This window comes from Micropterus dolomieu, linkage group LG07, assembly GCF_021292245.1.
Source record: "Micropterus dolomieu isolate WLL.071019.BEF.003 ecotype Adirondacks linkage group LG07, ASM2129224v1, whole genome shotgun sequence".
NCBI classification, from domain to species: Eukaryota; Metazoa; Chordata; class Actinopteri; order Centrarchiformes; family Centrarchidae; genus Micropterus; species Micropterus dolomieu.
The window spans coordinates 16,706,432-16,729,147 of NC_060156.1; the positions used below are offsets into that span (position 1 = coordinate 16,706,432).

General features: G+C 39.9%; 1 protein-coding gene and 1 long non-coding RNA gene across 2 annotated transcripts in view; one reads left to right on the plus strand and one right to left on the minus strand.

Moving 5' to 3' along the window:
- Nucleotides 1-22,716, plus strand: part of col4a2 (collagen, type IV, alpha 2) — a 105,668-nt gene that overhangs the window by 4,390 nt on the left and 78,562 nt on the right. The window lies entirely within an intron of this gene.
- Nucleotides 205-19,500, minus strand: LOC123973486. Its single transcript, XR_006825628.1, has 4 exons — nt 18,318-19,500; nt 3,997-4,114; nt 1,324-1,473; nt 205-962 (listed from the first exon to the last, which is right to left on the minus strand). It is a non-coding gene; the product is annotated as an uncharacterized LOC123973486 (long non-coding RNA).

The following is a 22,716-nucleotide window of genomic DNA, read 5'->3' on the forward strand; positions in this document are numbered from 1 at the left end:
GACCTGTTAATTTGCAACAGCAAATACATTTTGAAGGAAATTTATGTTGCTAATTTATTTGGATATAAACAATAGAATGTTTACTGACAGTATAATTAATAGTTTTTTTTAAATATCAAATCTTGCAATAAAATATCTGCTGTAGTGACAACATTGTTAAACATTTTTACGGTTGTGTTTAGGCACTGGCAGCACTTGGTAAATGTTAGTCTGATTTAATACAGAAAATCCATATTGATTTATTAATATTTGACTGAAATCACAGTCTTTCCCCAACCAAAACCACCCAAGCCTAAACTCTGGACTCTGGATGCAAATCCCAGTCTCACAGTCCTGTGCTAAGTATGCCTGCCACCCCGACCACATCCCTGCGAGAATGATGTCGTGATAATAAAGGATCTATAGAATATCATATATTATATGATAGGTTAAAGTTATGCTACCTTTTGGACATTTCAAAGACTTTCCAGAGCATAAGCTGAACCGTTTCATTTGTTTTTCTTATCTTGTAAAAAGGGCTCATAGGAACTATAAATGTCTCAGTTCGGCTGTGTGATGTGGTAAACTCAAGGACTGAAATGGACTCTTATAAATTCCTACCAGTAACAGCAGCTCCTGAGGGAGGCAATCTTAAAAGATACAGAGGTGAAGAAAGGAATGGTCTAGAAACTGTACTTTGGCATGCACTGAGAATTTACCAGACCAACTTTACAGTACACACTCTCTGTGGATACAGGAAACCCTGTAAGGAGCGAGACAGAGAGAGGAAGTTCCACATTCCACATCTGTAGGATGCAAAAGTTTTACGGCAGGGTCAGCAGACCACCTTTCTCTTCCTCCTCCCCTCTCTCTCACTCTTTCTCTGCGTTATCCGGATGTGAAGGACGAAGTGATAATGAGAGTGCCAGGAGAGTGAAGCGCTTTCATCACCCATTCAAACCTTGGCATTGTTTGTGTGTCGTCTATAAAACAAGAGAAAATATAAGTAAAAACATACTCTGGTCACAGGTCCTACATCCTTTACACATCTGGTGTGCTAAAGATTAACGTTTCTCGCACACACTGATTTGACTCTTGAAACCGTTTGTTACTGAAAGATAAAATTCTACTTTCCGAGAAGCCAAGCATTATAAATTTCACTGTGTTTTTGTCTGTCAGTTGTTGCCTCTGACCTATTGCGTGCATAATTAAGCAGTGCAATTTCCACTGTCTAAGAGTCTTGTACATAACTTGATCCAACAAAAAATGTTATTCTTATACTTTATGTATTACCCAATTGATAAACTTGTTTGTAAATACAAGGAAACCAAGATGGATTCTCACAGATGTGTTCATCACTCTGTCTCTCTTGCTTCACGTCTATTTCCCCTCCGTCCAAATCTTTCCCCTGAGGAGAGTCATGGTGATGAGTGCTTCACTGAATGGTCAAACTGATCCTTCACAGCTGTCTGGATTGGCCGAGACTTGACACAGCTGTGGTGATTAAGGGATGGTTGTTAAAGGGTAAGTGGATGCTGTAGTCAAGTCAAAATCTTGGTGTGGCCGCTATAGGATTCTAAAGCTAAAGAGCCAGATCTTTCCCTCAGGAGTAGGTGGAGACCAAAACAAGGATTAAAGAAATGTGAATTTTGTGTTTACAGCTTTTTGGAGTGGTGCTGAGTGGCCAAAAAATGAGATGATGCAGGTTTAAAAAACAACAAGCAAACAGTTTTTTTCTCATTCAGATAAAAACATAAAATAGAAATGGATTATCTTTAAGTGGAAATGGGGGTCACATGAAGGATTTCATGAATGAATGCAGGAATTCCTATGTTTTATTTTCTCAAATAGTCAACATGAAAAAGAAAGTGAGATGCGACAAAGAGAGCGTGAGAGAGAAAGTGAAAGAATGGAACAGATTGTTTGGTGACGACTAAACTTATTAATTTCATGGGTTTGACTGGGTATAACTCTCCAACCTCATACCACCCACTCCCCTGGCAGAGCGCATTGCAGGCGTACAGAAAAATATCAAGCTTCCCACAGCACACTTCCAAAACTCCTCATTGTTCTTTTCCATCATTAGTGGATTGTACATCAGAGATTGGTAATAAAAAGGGAAATAACTTAGGCACACAAAGCATCTGAAGTAGTTCACAAGACATAGGCACAGTTGTAATCACACAACAGGAGTTGGCATCTCTACGAAGAAAGTAAAGTGTGGTCAAATGAAAATATAATAGTTCTTGCAAGTTAGGAGGTGTTGCAAAACACAGCAGTTTGTGGTCTCTAAAGCATGACAAACTAGGCCAACATGAGAAACACAAGGCACCCTGCATCCTCACCAGAAAACATGTTTAGCAGATCAATGCTGTCTTTTGTATTTGCCCTCTTTCCATCTTCAGTTCTCAGAAACAGGGAGTGGCGCCGGGTTTTATAGAGAAAAAGAAATTTCGGTTTAAAGAACCGTACCGTCCATCTGCATCTCCATTCTATACAGTGGACATAGAATGTAACAGAAGACATGGTAGGGAGACCATTATAGACACTATGCAGATGGAGAGATGCTATCTTTTTCACCATGGGAAAAGCCACCACAGCTGATGTAGAACAGGAAATGACACACAGCTTAGGAAGCTGAGCACAATGACATGATCTTTTTTTAATATAGACGGTCTCTGTTTTTGTGGGAACAAGATCGTCTGTGTGTTTGTCAGTCGCTATAAATGGCAAATATTTCCGTCTTCCGTGAAAACAAGTCCATACCTACATTCTGAATCAAGTATGGCTATCATTTATCTTTTTTGCTAACGGACAGGATAACAGCACAGAGAAGATTCGGAAAAGATCAAAGAGATCTTGGAATATATTTTCACCAAAGGGTGGAAGCCCTGTACTGGTGGTTCTCAGGTTCTGGCTTTGTCCTCTAGGTACTGAGGACATTTCACAACCACTCAGCATATAAAACCTTTTCCAAGCAAATCATAGTACTCACAAATGCATGACATTCATGGTGAAGCTAAAACGTTTTCCTTTGTCCCAGAAAACTTTCTTAACTTGGAGATACACATTTGTCACTTGGCAGTAGTGATGTGCATGCAAAGTAGATATGTTAGCCTGAAGAAACCCAAATTGTCTCACCATGCATCATTGTGTGTAGAAAATAAACTCTGTCTAACTCTTGAACTTAAATCAGGTTGAACTCCTCTGATTAGAGCTGCAGTGGTCGGTAACTTTGATCAAACAGGATTTATTTCATCTGATCTAATTGTCTGTCAGTACAGGAGGACAGATAAGTTAGTCAAGAGATTTAGTGGTATTGACAGCATGCCAGTTTATATTAGGGGCTTGTTGTACCTTCACATTTTTGACTCTGTAAGCCCCTCACTCCAAACCTAAAATCAAGAGTCTCATCTATTCATGTGGTCCCTGATCCTGACCTTGACCATGATAAGGCCTATTCGGGAAAAACTACCAGCTGTGGAGAAATGGTTAAGGGAGAGGAGGGAAGCACAAACCTGCTGCTATCACTAAAACTCTTGGACGGAATGATTTTCTTTTCCTAAGATTGTTGGAAAGAGGAATTCAGGGGATCACAGGCTGGCTCTGTCCCGTGTGAAATTAAAGCTGAGGAGCTGGTCTGTGGAGACACTTGGACACACAGACTGTAACCAGCTGTTTCTGTGTTAATACACGATGTACCAGGCAAAAGCAGGTTAAGAAATAGCATTGTTAGCTGTTGCTGCAGGTCTAGGATTTTAAAGATGTCTGTGTGAACTTGTTAAAAATGAGTGAGGCATCAAAGTCATGCCCAGAAGAAACACAAACTCTTTACTAGCCTGTTAAATCTCCAAACCTCACACATTCCACATGTGGTTTGTTTTCCCTACTCCTGGACTTTGAGCTGTCTGCATATTGAACAGATCAATGAGTAAAGAATGATGTGCACAAAACAAAAATACACTTTTGGCAAAGTTACAAAGTACTTCAAAATGATAAAAACTGATGCATCATCACCTTTTTAAGTTGTTGTGGTGAACGTGCCAGCGAACAGATGAAACATTAGGATCCATTTGAAGTTATGTTTCTGACAACGTGACAAATGTCCAAAATCCACTCTTCTTTGGCTCTAGCTCTGAAGACAGACAAGAGGACAAACATACAGTACAGCAAATGCTAATTACAAAAAAATCCCCACTCATTTATAAAATCAACATTACAAGATCTCTGCCTCTACAATCAAAGAAAATTAATTTCCCCTTTCTCTTTTTTCATGTTACTGTCAAAGCCGAGTGTGTCTGCACCCAGAGCTGTAGTATAGCTTTAAGAGCCATTAAAAGTGGCTCACTCTCATATTTTAAAATGATGGGTGCTGTTTAGGAACAAGAGGACTATTGTTGGTGTGGACAAAGGAGCATCTCTTTTTTAAAGACACGTGCACTATTACACACACATATATACACAAACATAGGGGAACACACTCAAATTAGCATATGCTTTTATGAAAGATGTAGTATGTAATTACATGGTACTTAAGTCATGGAAGAGAATATTACATGGAAGTACCCTTCTCTGAGCCCCTCCCCTGAACAGTAATTGTGCAGTCATAACTTGTGCAGCCAAAACCAGGCACAGCTTTGGATTTCTCCACATGTTTATGTTTACATGGTAATTTAGTAAGAATAATACTTGATTTATAAAGAGTTTGGAGTGCTCTGCCTTTTAATATTCAAGATTTAGTTGATGGAGGATAAAAATATACTGTCTGTCTAAAATGGGACACCAAGGATCTTGCAAGCTATCTTGACTATCCTGTTCAGATGGTGTTGTTACCATTGTAGTTACCGAACCAGGACGTGGACTGTAGGTTGGAATGCTTTAAATGCTGCCACTATAGAAGGTGGTGAGGGCTGGGACGGGGAGACTCGCCCTTTAACAAGGTAAACAGGATGATGTGGTTGGTGTTAGATCTGGCAGTACAGTCTTGGGTTAGCAGGATGAACAACAGCCCTGGAGTGTGAGCAACCTCAGATTCTGCACCAGTTGTTGTTGTATGATGGTATTAACTGTCGAGCTAGAGTTGATGATGGGGATCTTGGTGTAGGTGTTCTTCCTTTTCAGATGTGTGACAGTGAGGCGGAGTGTGGTAAATATTGCATATACTATGGATTGGTTTGCTTTGTAGAGGATCTAGGTTTGCAGTGAGCCTTCACGTGCCACATGACAAGCCCAGGGTGGGTTGATGCTGCCGAAAGCCTTCTTTACCATAGCTGTTACATTGGAGTAAAAGAGGTCACACACTCTTTGGCCAATTCAGCAATGTGTTCAAAAGCATTGAAATAATCTACCTCAGATTCTCTAAATGGTGGAACCAGTGCAATGTGCCTACTCACATCAAAGCTGTCTTGGGGTCTCGGAGTGGGTGACGTTAAAGTAGGAGAAGTGGCAGATGTTAGAACCCCCCGGCTTTATCGCCAGAGCTCTTGTTTTTAAATGCATGGCTTGTACCTCCATCTCACTATTTCCCACCTCAGCCTCTTTTATTCACAGCGTTAGCCTCAGCTCTTCTTTAGACAAGTTTGCTCGACCCACAAAGCCTTGAGGTGGAATTATTTGGAGTGGAGTAGCAATACCAGCCCGATCACCCGGATCTCCCTCAGTAGGAGGTAACTCCCCAAACAAACCCCTTTCGGTTAGCTTTAAGCAAAGGAGCTACTTTAACTCCTGCTTCTTACCTAATTATCTTATCTAATTTATCAACTGACGGACTAGTAGCAAAATCCTCCAATTTAAACTCCATTTTGCCACCACCACAAAAGAAAACTGCCAACCACACAAATAGAGACACAAGAAAAAACTTACCTAACACAACGCCACAGAGCAAGAGAAAGAATGGACAAGCCTCCAATTTACATTACGTCCCAAGGTCTAGGGGTAAATGTCTGGCTTCCCACTCTTCCCATTCCCAAGCAATGCCAGCACACAGTAAATACAATTTAGCAGTTTTTATTTTCCTCAGAGATGAGCAGTGCCCAAAACAACAACCAAAACACTCTAAAACCTAAAACTTACCTAACCCAAAAAACAGAAAGTAAAGAAAAGACAAAGCTCTAAACTAGGCTTCTGTTATGAAAAACAGGAGAAGAAGGGTGGAAACAAAAAGGGCTTGCTACTCTTACTAAATTGCTAGTACCTGACACCATAAGCTACAACAAAGAAAATTGCTATATAGCAAACAAAAATGGCTAAAGCCAACAAAACAAGGTTGTCATAAGACAATAATCAGAATTACTAAAGGTAAGCTATTCAAAGTCGAATGTGTTCACTACACAGGTTCACTTGGCTTTATTGTCAGTGAAGTGGCTGTCCATACAGTGATAAAACAATAATGATAATTATATATAATTATATATAATATAATTTTCCTCAATAACAATATACTAAATGCTCAATATATTATGTTTGATTTAATTATTTGATTTATTTAACGAATTAGCATATAATTCTTATTTTAAGATATTTATTTTGTTGAGAAAAATAGGGACTGAAAAAAGATTTACTAATCATATTTTTTGAAAAAAAGATTTTATCATAATTGTTTTGAATGTTCTACCTCAGATTTGTGAAGAGATCTGCTGTTTGGCATCAAGTGACCATAAAGAAAAGTTCAAAACCACTTTTAACTATCTCATTTCCTCAATTTTCACTCAGGAGCAAAAATCAGCTTTTAAACTTGAAAGAAATAATGATTTGACACTTATCATGATAATTATCAATGTTGAATGGTTTGAAATGTTTTTATCGTGATATTATTGGCCATATCGCCCAGTCTGTTTACTGCAGTGTCTCCACATATTCCTGGAAAGCAGTGATGTTTTCATAAATTTTTCCTTATCTTAATAGTAAGTAATTATGTACACTTGATTAATATAGCATTTTTTAAAGGCAAGAGGGGTCACAAAATACTTTACAGTACAAAATAAACAATAAATAAATAAAATAATAACCGTACATATATCATAAAATACCACAGAAATCTGAAGAAAGCAAATTTCTTTAAAATTACTATAAAATGCCATAAAAATTTGTGGAAACCAAAATCTTATTGCTAATTAAAAGTTTGTCTAAAAACATGTGTCTTTAGGTGTTTTCTAAGTTTCCACAGAATCCATTGCTCTCAAGGCTTAAGGGAGAGAGCTGGTGCCACTGAGCAGAAAGCAGATCACTTCTTGTCTTAAAACGTGTTCTGGGAACAGTTAAAAGGTCTTGGCCTGAAGACCTCAGAGAGCGACAAGAGGTGTGTGCATGCAATAGATCCTGGATGTAAGAGGGAGCTTGACCATGCTGCTTTTGTCTACCTTTATCTAAAATCAAGGACTTTGGAATTTTTATTTTGTCATAATATATATTCTGCATTCATTGACCTTATCCATCTTACAGTGGTAAGGACATTTGTTAGACTTGGCAACTGACAGTACAGCCATTCAGTAGACAACTATTTTGGCAACCTTGTGTGTATTTAGGCGGTCCTGGCCTTGTGTTACCATCTGTAGCCTGACTATTATCATCAGCCAAAGCACATGGCGTGAGTATAACCGAGGACAAATGAGATGAACAAAGTTCAAAATGAGTAGAATAAGCCAGAAATTCTGTGTCGTGTTGTGGCTGGGTTTCCTCCTAGGACCTTGAACTTAAGCATACTTTAGCCCTGATCACTGAGAAATATGGTAATAAGCTGCTTTTAAGTCCTGTAACCACCCTGCACCCTGAACTGTTTCCTCATTATTCTCCTGTATACCTTCTGTTGCCAGTTCAGTCCATCTTCCTCTCTGTCTCATTGAAACACACATATGGACACACACCATGTATTCCACATCAATCAAATCTGTATTCTCACAATAGGAAAGTTGGTTAAATAAGGTGTTAACACTGTACGTCCTCTGGGATCTATGCATTTGAAATGCAGACAGCAGTCAGGAAATGTTATGGTCCACAAAGAGGGTCCTCAAGACTGTTGGAAAAATGTGACCAGAGTTGTGGGTCACCACAGCAACACCATGTGTTCCCCATCAGGCCGTGTCGTGAAACCTACATCACGGGCCAGCCACAGAGGAAATAATTAGATTTCTGATATTTATTTAATTTTTCTGAAAAAGACATGTTTTCAGTGCAGACTTTCTTTCTCAGGAACAGAGATTTGGGCTCCCATGGCAATGGTGCAACATTTACTCAGCACTCTGTAATTTAATAATTTTGGAAATGCTGTGTGATATATGACCAAAGTTTTTTCCCCATGGCAGAAGTAAAAAAAAACACCGCCCTCTACATTTTAATGAAATTAGAGATACATCTGATGTGATTTACATGTATACCCAAGATACCCACCTGCCATTCGTTCAGTCAGTAAATCACATACATACATTGACCTCCACCCCGAGTTGCTGCCTTGCAAACTACCCAGGAATGTGGACTGCAGATGGAATGGCAGTGGGTGTTCCATCCCTATGTGGGAAAATTAAAAACTTTTCCAGGCTGGCAAAATTGAACTGTGAGCTGGGCCATCTGGATGGGTTGGTGAGTGCAAAAAGAGACCTGGAGGATTACATGGGTATCCCCGATGCTTGTATGTGACTGGCTGCAGTCCATGTCAGTCAAGGCCAAAATCACAGCTGGGTATTTGACCATAAATCTAATTTTCCATACTTGTTTTTTCCCATTCTTGTGTGTTGTTGTATTTTTCAATTCAAAATGCTGGTCAGCTGGTTCACCACTTTAGTCCAGACTGAAATATCTCATCAGCTATTTAATGGATTGCCATGAAATTTGGTGCATACATTCATAGTTCCCAGATGCGGAATCTTAATGTCTTTGGTGACTTTTCACCATGAGGTTTTCATTTTTGGTTTTAAGTGAAATAGCCATGGGATGAATTGCCATGTGATTTTGTATAGACATTTATGTCCCCCTCAGGGTGAATTGTAATAGATTTGGTGATTCTATGAACTAATCATCCAGCGCAATCATCAGGTCAAAATTTACATTTCATTAATACTTTGGTTTATGACAAAATACCTACAAATCTAATGGTATTCCCATCGGTCTCAGCTGTACTACGTGTTTAGCACTAATTAGCAAATGTTAGCATGCTAACAGGGTAAACATACTGTACCTGCTAAACATAAGCATGTGCTTTACATCAAAATAACAATGTAAAATACATTATTAAGAGAAATATAAAACAACTTTCTCAAATTCCATAGCTCCTGAGGCCTATAAAACTGTTATACTTCAAATATAACTCAATATACATACTTTTGTGCCCTAGTGTGTGATTCAAAATGTCAGAGAACAGGTTTTTTGAGGAAATTCAGTTTTCCTTGGTGGACTTTTATGAACAGAAGTTCTCTGCGCTCTGGGCGATCCACTGTATAGAAGCTGTAATGGCTTTATAATCACAGTGATAAATATAACAGAAGGATTATAGAGGCAACACACCCATGATGGACTTCATTACAGTCAGACATGCACTCAGACACATGCAGACACATGATACAGGCACACAGGTGGATGGTCTCTGAGGTGAGGGCAACACCTCATTTGAGACTGTGCGCAATTTCTCGCTCTTTCTTACATACACACACACAGGCAGCAGCTGTGTCCTGTTGAGACATATGTGTGCTCGGACTACAGACTTGAGACGCCTCATTCCTCTAACGTGAGGCAACAGCACAGGTGTCGGGCCCCAGAAACCCCTGGCATAGACGGAGATCCAATCGGTTCTGTTCTCTGCCTGGGATCCCACCTCCCTCGAGTCTTGATCTTCAACACGCACCCTCAAAACACATAAGACTCTCACACACATACACTTCAGCCTAACCACTGGTCATTAGCAGGCCTCCTTCTCTCTCTGCTCTGGATGCTTTCAGACCTCTGGCACATCTGTGCGCACGTGTTTGGTGAAGATGACACATGTGCATGCAGAAATTAGCTCAGAGTCTAAACATATTAATTCTAATGTAAACTGGTCTCAAAGCAGCCAAACAACTTGGTGCCAAATGGCTAAACAAAGAGCAGCAGACCTCCATGAGAAACAAAGCAAGGGACAAGAAATGACTGGTGTTTGTCTGAATGTCATCTGTTTTTAGCACTCTACTTCATCTCTCTCTCTCTTTGCACATGAGAAATTTTAAGCGGATGAGTCAGGAGAACATGTTGTCGCACCAGTCATGTGAAGTGATGTGTTCACAAATTCCGCTGGAGGTTTGTCTCCACAGCAACATTTCAAACTTTCTGATGGGTCATTCTCCATCACCATCTTTCATATATTGCTGTTCCACCTGTAGCCTGCATGGCCTTGTTGCTTTTTCTGTAACTCTCAGAGTATCATTTTATATCCGCTCTGATCCACCACGGTCATCAAAGATTTTCAGAAGTAGGACAGTGTCCTCCAGCCCGGGATTCGGAAAGCTGACCTCCCTGACTTCAGCCAGGAAATCTAAACACACTCTAAGTGATATCTAAACATCATCTACAGATGTTTATTTATTCTGCCCGAGTCCCCATCAGGGCATCCATTTGAGGAACCTTATTGTCCTCCTAGTGGAGCCCCTCAAGACTCTCCCCTAACCCCGAATTCCCTCCACCCCTCCAGGGGAACTGAGCTCCGTTTCCCCCTTGGGCATCATGTAGAAAGGATGTGGATCTTTAGGAAATGAGTCCAAGAAAAATGTATCCAAGAAAAACATGCCAGTTGGATCGTTGAGCAGTGGGACAAGTCCACCAAAGGGTCTCAGTCTGACTGTGTGTCAGAGAGAAATGGCAGACATTTAGTCTTTACGTGCTGTAATTTGCCTACTTGGCCTCTTTTCTTCCTTCACTGTTTCCTTCTTTTCTTTCTTTTCTACTTTTCTTCCTTGCTTCCTGTCCTTTCATCTTCCTTGATGCATCTTTGTTTCCTTACATTCATTTGTTTCGTCTTTATCTTCCTTCCTTTTGACTTTTATTCCTTTCTTTACCGTTTCCCCTTCTACTTCCTTTTTTTCCACACCACCTTTCCTTCCTTCATTTGTTTTTTTAACTTTACTTCCTTCATTCCTTCCTTTCGTTCTTCCTTCATTCTTTGTCTTATTTCCTGCAGGACGCAGATAGACTTCAAACTGTTGAACCGCTGCTGATGTCCAGTAAATAAAGACATCAGTATGCTTCAATCAAAGTGCTTGTCGCATAGATGAAACCACCTCTCTGTACACTTTCTGACATCGAGGAAGCTACATCCAACAAATTTTGTATCTTTCCTAATGCAGTGATTGGCCAGGGGTGCAGAGGTATGAATTTATGCAGGATTTGAACTTCTTTTTTTTTCATTCTTTCTTTGCAACCGAGTGTGACGCCATGAATGCAAGTGTAAGTGTGCAGCAATATCCCATTAGTTCAAATATCACGTCTTGTCCATCACTGTGACACTAGTAGTAGTTTTCTTACTGCCTTTGCCTTTGGTGATTAGGAACCTTCCAATGTTTTCAGAAGACACATTTATTTCAAGCATACCTTAACCTTAATTTATCCATTTATATTCATCAACATCACATACTGTTAATCCTCAGCAGGCAGCTCACAGGGACACTCACCAGGAGGAGTTTACATGAGTGAGTGTTGTGTGAATGTAAGTGCACTCACTCTGATCTGTAGAAGTTTCTGTGGAAGTATGGGGCTGTCAGTGGTCTGTCTCACATTGATGACATCACACTGCTTAGCATCCGTCGTCTCTCACCATAACCTTTTCTGTTTAGATTCCAGTGTTATTTCTAAGCAGATACAGTGTTTACAGTCACTAGGAGGGCAAGCCATCTGAGATTTTGGGTATTAACTTTGTTGCAACAGAGTAAGATGTGTGTCCATTTAGCTAAATACTAAATGTTAATTATCTTACCACAATATTGATACCACTTGGGCTGCACTCAGACTGCAGGACAAAGTGACCCAAATCCAATTTTGTTGTCCATATGTGACTCAGATCTGATCTTTTTATAACAGTGTGAACAGGCCAAGTAACATGGAATCACAAGACTCTGAGCTAGAGTCCAAGTCACTTGTGGTTTTAATGACTGTTGTATCACCAGCTGCATTCAATCAAGGCTGCTTATAACACTGCATAGCTATAAGGAATTCTGTAACTGTAACATGTTTTTCACTTACAGAGCACATCCATGTAATGTGCAATGCAATCAATGGCAGCTTAAACTACTGTAAGTCAACACATTCTCCAGACTCTCAAACCCAGTGTAACGTTAACTATATAAAGCTGTAACATTACATGATCACTAATAAACCTGTAACCTGTTTTTCTCAGAGCACAACCATGTAGCCTAATGTCCAATGCGTGTACAACTAATGACAGTTAACTACTGTAAGTCAACACACCCCCAGACTCTCAAACCGGAGTAATGTCAACTAAATAAAACTGTAACGTTGCATGATTCATAATAAACCTGTAACCTGTTTGCAGCCGACGTTAATTAACCTGATGGCAGCCAGCGGGACGTAAATGATTATGTTAATCGACCACCACAAGTTTTACACTCATTCATCTTTTCACAACGAACAACAGTCGGACCTAACCTCCTGTAGGTCGTAGCTAAAGCAAGAAGCAAGCTAATTTTAGATGGCCAATTCTGAGCTAAACACGTTTACTAACTGCAGGTTAACCTCTAGAGCAGCTGTTATCACAGTCCTGCTGTAGACGGAGCCACTATGAATGAAAAAGCTCCACAAAAAGCCATTATAAGCCATTATTATGGCTTTCTTTCTTCTCTACCTTGCTATCATCTGCACACAAATTCCCTTTCTTCCACCTGAAATCCACCGGAACGCAAGCTCTCTTCTGAGTTACGTGCATGCTACTTGTGTCCGTGCCAACAAAGTGGAGAGAGAGAGAGGTAGTGAGTTATGTAGCACTTGGGTTTAAAGCGCCAGACACCGTGATAAAAAGAACAGAAAGTTGTGAGCACTTGTCATAATTTGGGAAAATGTGACCGGTGAGAGGATAATGAAAAACGTGAGTCTTCCGTGAAAATTGGGAGGGTTAGCAAGTAGTCGCTAAATGCAGCTAACCTCTGTTTACTTCTATATGAAAGTCTGCTGCTGCGTGTGACATCGTGTTGTTCTTCTGCGCATGCGGGTCACTTACAAAAAATTGGATCGGAGAAAAAAATCAGAATTGAGCATTAAGGCCTGCAGTCTGAACCTAGCCACGTTCCGCAACTCTGGTCCAAGCTGGATTCAAACCAGTGACCCTCCGGTTCCCAGCCTAATCCTTACAGACTGAGCTTCTGCCACTACCATTCCCTGTGATATATCATATCTCCTGTCTCAGTTGACACTCTTTAGCTGTAAATTGAAGTTTTACTTAGTAACCATCTTTTTCTTGTGTAAAAAAATTCAAAATGCCCCGGTTTTTCCAGACAGACAGATGGAATAACAGAGGGAGCTTCCAGCCAGTTGCTTATTGATTTATTTTATTCCTCTCTGAGGTCAGAGGTTTGCGCACTGGGCTGTGTGTTCCCATCCTGTTCTGAGCGAGATTCCCAAACCATCCACCCCAGGGGACAGTCTGGGTCCAGATGAAATTTATGGTGTCAGAAGGGGGGACTTTTAATAGATCTGTGATTTAGGAATGTAAAATGCTAAGACACCCACATAGACCCAGGAGAGGACAGGCGCATAGGAAATATTGTGTACATAATTAATATAGATCAATTTAGATGTTGTGTTGTTCTGTGACGTGCTGTCCAATTATTTGCAGAAATTATATTTTGATGCTTTGGCAACATTGTCCTGTATTGTACTTTCATGGAAATAAAACCCTTTGATTTTAATTGAGTTGAGATTATGGTTGCTGCATTTCATACCGTGTGAGGAAGAAGGATGTTCCCAGAATTTCTTGATATGGGTCAGATGTCATGAAGGCACTGGCTTAGAATTACACAAGCAAAGCAGTGGAAAGTGGAAATCTAAATACACCGATATGATGCAGGTGATCCAGCAGGTGGTTCTGATATGACCACCTGCTGGTCATATCAGAACCAGCATACACTCTGCAGTTTGACCTACAGTAGCTCGTCTATTGGATTGCACAAGACGGGCTAGCCTTTGCTTTCCTACATGCATCAGTGAGCCTTGGCTGTCCATGACCCTTTCACTGGTTTACACCTTTTCCTTCCATGGATCACTTTTGATAAGTACTAACCACTGCAGAGCGTTTTGGAGATGCTCTGACCCAGTCGTCTAGCCATAACAATTGGGCCCTTGTCGCTCAAATCCTTATGCTTGCCCATTTTTCCTGCTTCTCACGTATGAACTATGAGAACAAAATGTTCACTTGCTGCCTAATATATCCCACCCACTGACAGGTGCCATGGTAACGAGATAATCAATGTTATTTATTTACTTCACCTGTCAGTGGTCATAATGTAATAGCTGATCGGTGTGTATGTCAACTTCTAAATCCAACTGTATTTAGAAAAGCAAGAAATCAAATCCAGACATATTTATAGGGGAAAATGAAAAAGCAAGCTAAATGTGCTAGATCTCCTTCATTGGTAAATATTTAACTTACAACAGCACTGGACTGAAAGCGTTTTACTGCCATTTGTGGTTGAAAGTTTGAAGTTTTATTGCATCACTGTTGGGTGTGGACAGAAGTGTGCTCTTTTGCAACTATACCCAATTCGCAATCCTCACCACTAGATGCCAATAAAACTTACACACTGAACCTTTAAAAGGGTGAGTTCAGCAGAATTACAAAGAAAAACATTATTTATTACCTGTAATGCTATCTATCCATGCTTGTAGCTTTTGTTTCATTTTTATTTAGATGTATATTTATTATTTATATTTTCAATCCACAGATCTCACTGTGAACAGTTTTTCCCCAGTAACAGTGCAATGATTTTTAGAGATATGCTGGTGTTGAAATGTTTTAATAACCTTTCAATGCTGTGAGTGCAACTCATGAAAATTACATTCCCGTTCATTGTATTGAGGTGGCCGCAAGAAGGAACTCAAAACTTGCACTGAAAAGAGCAAATCCTCAGGGACACCATAGAGGAACTAGTGCATGAGAATTTGAAATGAGATTTGTAATTTGGATTAACTGTCCCTTTAATCGTGTCTCTCTGAAAGAGATAGAAAGTTTACTTGTAATAGCTGTCTCACATCTGCATCTCTGGATCATATTAGATTAGTTAGTTGGTAATCTTCCTCGGCAGCACCACAACATTCTCATTCTTTAGTTTACATGTTTGGTTCAAATCAGCTGTAAACCTCTGCAATCCAGCAGGCACCAGTTCTCTCCTCATCCGGACTCTCACATGTCAGGTTTAAATGGAGGAGACTGTCCAAAATCCTCCTCCCACATTCCTACAGCTGCAAAGATGGGGCTGGGACATCTCTTTGTCAATGACATGTATAATATAGGAAAGAAGGCGTTAATCCTTGAAATAAATATTGCCATGGTAGAGAAAGGAATAGCTAGGAAAGACATGAAGTATTAGCATAACATATATATATATATATATATATAATATTTCTGCCTTTTTGCATTACAAAAGAGTGATTTGTTTTCACCAGCATCTCTTCATCCCACACCTTAGTCCCGGTTGCTTTGTTCACCTAACCAGAGTGTCTGTGTGTGTTTTTATGGTTTTTATGAGTGTGTTTGTGTGCAGTGTTTATGCCCATCAAATGAGGTGAGATGTGATAAGATGAAAAGCAGGCACTTGTTGGCAGACCAGTGGGCAGCTGGTGTTTTATTGCTTTTTTTACAATCTTTCCTATAGTCTGTTTATTAACAATCCTAATGTCTTGTATGTGTGTGTATACACACACACACACACACACACACATATATATTATATACACACACACAGACACACACACACACACACACACACACACACGATATAAATTATAATTAATTATAAATATAAATTATTTTACCCCACTACAGCCGTGTTTCTCTGGAGCTGAGACCTTAAATGTATGTTATAAAAGGAAGTGACTGCATCATGCCATTCAAAAAACCCATTAAAGTGCAGTAATGTCTCGTTTTGAAAATCTCACTGTGAAATGTCCTCATACATCAGTGACTGGTGTATGAAGCATGTTTCACTGCTGTGAGCTTGTAGAGTTACAAACACACTTCTTTATGACCTAATCACACCCAGATCCAACCCAAACCTCAAACATTAAAGAGGTGGTATTATGCATTTTCCCTCTCCTTTATTGAGTTATATCTCTTTTTTGTACATGTAATAGGTTTGCAAAGTGAAAAAGCCCGAAGTCCAGCCCAAAGGGAGTTCCCATCTCCCACAGAAACCTCTGCTCTGAGCTGCCTGAAAACAGCTTGTTTATAGTCCAGCTGTTTCCCTTTCATCCTTGTGACGACACAGGATGAACGCTAAAGCTCCGACATGCCCTCAAAAACACTGGTGGAAAAACACTGAACTGCACCACACACTTCTACTCTCCCTTCCAAACACACAAAGACTGTGGGAAACAAGCAAGGATATATACACAGGGTTAACGAGCTGGGAGGAGATGCACAGGTGATACTAATAACGACAGCAGACAGACACAGGCAGGCAGGGTGATGAACAGAGGAAAACAGAGAGACTGGCATGCAGAGTATGACACAGTAATAAAAATCAAACACAGGCTACAGTATAGGAGGACACATATATACACACTATAAACAAAACAGACAGATTGAGACAATAGAGCAATGAGCAGAGTGCAAAGGATGCAGGAGAAAATTATTATTACCATTAATGTTATTAGTATGTACATGTCGGAGGTGGATGTGATATACAGGTGCACATACATGTACACAGTGTGATGAGTGCAAAGAATACTGGAATAAATAAGTATTTTATGCAGGTGTTATATACATGAGGTAGGTGCTTTGGTATACAGTATATACACAATATACAATATGAACAGTATGAACAGCTTTGAAATGGAGAATGATGAATAAATAAATAAGTGGTAGCCAGTAAACAGGAATTATTGCACAGGAAGTGTTCCTGACACTGAGTCAGAGACAGCTGTTCATCAGAGTGATGGCTTGTGGGAAGAAACTGTTCCTGAGTATGTTGGTTTTGGTGTACAATGCTCTGTAGCGCCCACCAGAGGGGAGAAGCTGGAACAGGTTGTGTCCGGGGAGAGATGGATCTGAAGTAATGTTTCCTGCCTGTTTCCTGACTCTGGAAATGTATAAGTCCTCAATGGAGGGCAGGTTGGCATCAATGATCTTTTCTGCAGTCCTGACTGTCTGATGTAGAGACAGAGCTCAGTTAAAACTTTATGAATGAAAAATACTTTTGTTATAGATTAATAACTCACCACTCTGAAACTCTTGCTGCAGTCCATGTAGCCTACAGCTGAACCAAAGCTGTTTAAGTCTTCTGGCTGACCCGCCTTTCTCTGTTTCTGATTGGCTTGTAGTCCTTAACTAGGAACTGCGTATGTGCAACTCCCACCAAAGATCATTTAGAAACAAGGTGTATCGCTCCATGTCTAAAACAAAGCCTTCACACGGGGTGAAAAGAGGAGCTGCAGCAATGTTCAGTATGAAAAAAAACTATGGTGTTTTTTGAAAATTAAACCATGTAAACCTGTTTTGGCACAACCTCTAATTGAATTTTGAACGTGAAAATGAGCATAATACCACCTCTTTAACACACATCATAGTGTTGACATAACTGTTTAAATGTCATAGCAGTCTTATGCTGTATTGCCCTTGTTTGGATAAAGGTAGAGGTGTGTGTGTGTGTGTGTGTGTGTGTGTGTGTGTGTGTGTGTGTGTGTGTGTGTGTGTGTGTGTGTGTGTGTGTGTGTTCTAGATAAAGAAGATTGAGTGATTTGGGATTAAATAACATGCAGCAAGGTTGTTTTTGGTTTTGATTTGGTTTTTCGCACAGGGTTAGAGTTACTACTATTTAACTTTCTACACTTAATTTTGGATCTGCAGCTAACATTTTTTGTTATCAATTAACCTTGCAATTATTTTCTCTTAGTAATTGCTCATTTGGTCAATGAAATGTCAAAAAATAGTATAAAATTACTTACAGTTCACTAAAGCTCAAGCTGAGGTCTTCTCATAGCTTGTTTTGTCCAAACAACAGTCCAAGTCCATAAAATTACCAATGAACTGTGGAATGAGTCGTATGTTGTGCAAAATGTCAAGCCTTCTGAGACAAACAAGCATTTTCTTGGGGCTGCCGTAAATATGCTGGGCTATACCGTAAATAAAATGTACTTGACTTGACTGTCTACAATACCTCAGTGGCTTCAATCAGAGGTTAAACTCCTGCAGATTACTGGTCAGCTGTGATCTACCCTCTGCCTGCCTCATTTCCTTCTCTTCCCCCTGGTGACTTTAGTAGATTCGACTGCTGATTGATGGCTCGTCGTATCCCATTATGAAGCTCACGAGGCAAGAGGCTGAAGTTATGACGTGAGCCATCTGTGACAGGATGAAAAGTAAAGGAGCACAGACGGCTACAGTTACAGAAAAAGGCCAGAGGGCAGCACATGTATCCTGAGTTTCATAATCAGGTAAAGTCATGACCAGCCTTCAAAGACAGAGGGGAACTCTGATCTCATGTATGTATGTTTAGTGTCCTTTAGTGAATCCGAGACATGTCCGTTTGAAGAGCATTCGACTTCCCCTAATCTACATTTCAGGTATACACAGGTTCAAAATTGTATTATACTATGTGACAAAAGAATGCTTTCTCCTTATATCTGCATTTCTACTTTCCTTGACAGCCTGGTTTCTGCTATGTCCATCCACTCATTCCAACTCAAACATAGTCATTTGTTTTCTTTTGTTTTGCAGCATCTCTTGCATTCTCCCCATTACTTTTGATTTTTCTTGCTGTTTCAACTTTATACTACGTTTTTCTCCCCACATGGGCTTACATGTGGTCAGTTTTGAAGAGGAGGGGAGGAAATGTTGGTTGGAAGAAGTGCGAGCCGATAAGAATGGGGAGTATAGAGGTATGAAGGAAGTGAAGCTGTGGAGGAATGCTAATTAAAGAGTGGGGAGGACTGGAGAGAGATGAAGCTCAGGAGATCATAGACAAGGGAAATGATCAGCGTCTAGAGTGCTAATGAAACAACAGGCTACTGTATTCTGTATTGCACAATGTGGTCAGTTTGATTTAGACATACTTTTACATGTCTTTGTAGTCTGGACACAATAAATATATGCATATGAGCACGCTATAAATCAGTAGTACAATGAGTCATTGGTGGAGTTGCATTTGTTTGTATACATCAAAAGTGACAGAAATTGTCATGGGAAGAATGAAAAAAGAACTTCTGCCCTATTTAAATGCTCTACAGTGCATGGTTTAGTGCCTTTATGGCATGTCCAACTCCACTTTTGCTAGTTAAACGAGACTTAATCTGGGTGAACGTAAGGTGCAAAGGTGTTGTATTTAGTTTCCTCTCAATCAATAGCCGTGTTTCAGCGTTTTTGTTATGCACATTTTGAAGTATCGCATTACAAAAGGTTGATGGAAACGGCAAAATTCGAAAAATAAACCTGAAATCGCTAAAATGTTTTTACGCTCACTTGAGGTGGTTTTTGCCTTTGTCGAAAAACAGTTAATGCGCCAAATGAGAGATGGAAACACTTTTGCCGAATACGTTTTGACGTAGCAAACTTGTAACTCACGTCTGATCAGCTGTTTCCGCTGTCAGCATCTTGCCGGATATTCCCATAACGTGCGGAGACATGGCTGGTAGCAACTTGCCCGCTTGAAACACATTCCTGAGGACCTCTCTCTGTTTTTTCTAAGATCAATGCCCATCAGTTCCATGCGACTGGTTTTATTTCTGGTTTGGAAGCCATACGTCTTGTTTATTACAGCCATGTGTAAAATCAACTACTGACGTAACTACGCTTGCCGTAGCCTGGTTTATTCGCTCCAAACCAGCTGATGGAAACGCACATATTTCGCATTTATAATTTATTCCTTTTTTGCGACATTTCAAAAGTCATGCTTAAACCAGCTGTCATGCTTAAAATGTGCATGACAGCTGGATGGAAACATGGCCAATGGTGTGTTTTGCGCGTAGAATGAATTAAAAAGTTGAGTAGGGCTGGGTATCGAGTTCAATACTTTTTAGGCACCTACCGAATTGCTTCAATACCATCAAGTATCAGAAAATGCCTTGTCTTTCGGTACCAAATTTTGATACCTAGAGGTTCTTGTCCACACACGCTACATTTTCCCAAGCATTTCTGAAGGATCAGTAAGTGACGCCATCGCCACACACGGACCTGTATGTGTAGCTGGCGGAAGCGCTTCTGCGTGACGGTGGCATCACATACCGATCCTTGGGCTGATGTCTGCAACTTTGATGCAGGGGAATAAAGACACACACACGACTGAGTTTACTTTCTATTGTGGTAGTTGTTGCCTGGACACCTCTTCCTATAGTGAGGAGGAAACTTTGATATGTAGTGGCAGAAACTTGTTTCCAAGCGAGGAGAGATTTCTCTCTCTTTCTCTCAGGCCTATTGCCATGAATGTTTAGGTTGCAATGTTGCCAGAGCACAAATTTACATATATACACACACACACACACACACACACATAAAAAAGATATAATTAATAAACAATGAAATGACATTATAAAAACTAAAGAAAGAGGAATAAAAACAACAAAAACACAATATAGGCCTATGTTACATTGATAATATGTCATGGTTTTGACAAGCCGTAGCATTTTTCAAAGGAACAATTATTAAAATAACAAATTATGAATGATAATAATAATGTGATAATTAAGTTACTTTACAAACAACAATGGTTCTCCGTTTGTTGAGAATAAAATTGGAATCGAAAAAAGTATCGTTCAGGAACCAGTATCGAAGTTGAGGTATCGTATCGATATCGAAAAATCTTTGAACGATACCCAGCCCTAAAGTTCACTGTGTAATATTTAAGAAGATCTAGTGACAGAAATGCAATATAATATACATAACTATTTTTTCAGTGTTGTATTAAGACCTTACATAATGAGCCGTTATCTTTTTATTACCTTAGCTATTTCTATCTACATACACTAAGGGTCCTCTTACATGGAAGTCGCCATGTTGCGCCACCATGTTTCTTTGGGGTTGGTGATGGCCCAGTGGATAAGGCACATGCCTGTGACCCATCCACCAATGTGTCCCTGAGCAAGACACTTAACACCTAGTTGCTCCAGAGGCATGTGACCTCTGACATGAATAAAAGCGTCAGCTAAATGAATGAATGAATGTTTCTACAATAGAAGAATCAGAAGGAGCTTTATCGCCAAGTAGTGTTTTACACATATGAGGAATTTGCTGTGGTGATAAGGTGCTACACGTACACAAACATACAGTCAACATAAATAAATGTAGAAATATATAAATATGGAATAGAAGAACAATGTTACAGATATATACATGTGCATTATTCTGGGTCTGTGCCGTGCAGAAGTAACAAAGAATATTGTGTACATATAAACTGACAACATAAAAATATACAACAACAAAGATCAACAATCAACAACAAATATGTGTGACGTGCCAGGTCAGTGCCCGAGTAGTAGCCCCAATTGACAACTGCTCTACAGAGCACGTTTCATCATTATGTTGAATACGTACGAAGATAAGGAGAAGGAGAAGAAGAAGTGGTAGTAGTAGTACTAGTAGCTGTAGGGTTCATTGAAAGTAAGAGGAGACTGTAAATGTGGACAGATGGAGGACCACACATATTATTTAGGACAAAGCCACCCTAGCTTCTCCCCCGCGCTTGCAAAGGGAGGGGTGAGCGGTGACTTGAGCAGTTGGTTGCAATTTGCAGCCCTTAAACTTACACACTGAACATTTAAACCAATAGGAGTGTTATCTCCCATTGCCTTTAAAAGTCAGGGGTGCCTGTACCTTGCGCATTGCTATTTAAATGGCGAATGAATTACAAATGATAAAAACCATAATAACATAAATAAATAACTAGTGTGACTAGCAGCATGTGGACGAGAGAGAGATAGAGGTGTGCCAATGTTACGTGTAGCTAGAAGGCTACACAGAATATCAAGGGCAAGTGCATACATGGGAGCGGAGAAACATTCACAAGTGTTGTGAAAATGGCAGTCCAAATAAACACAGTGATCCACAACTGAAAATGAGTAGTCCATGAAAACTGAAGTCCAAACATACAGTGGAAAAAAACGGGGAACAACGCTAGAGGCCAGAAACATGAAACACGAAAGCAGGGAAAATCCAATAACCACGGAGCAGGAACACAAGAGACATGAATGAAGCAATGAATCAGCAACAGACAACAGAGAGACTACCATATATACACATGGAAGGGATGAGAATAATGAGTCACAGGTGATCACAGGTACAACAGTCAAAGACAGGCAGTAACACAAGGAACAATGGTGACAGACAACTACAAAGTAAATAAGGAAACTAGAAACAGACAACAAAACCAAAACCGTGACAGACATGAACATGAAGGGTGTAATGCTGCATTCAGACCAAACGAGAATTTAATCCTCGCAACGCTTTCCTTGCGGGGGTTTTATCGCTGGACAACTGTCAAGTATTCACACACAACACGATAACACGAATAAACAAAACTAGCCATTGCTACAGCTGTATGAACCCCAAGTAAACATTTTGCTGTG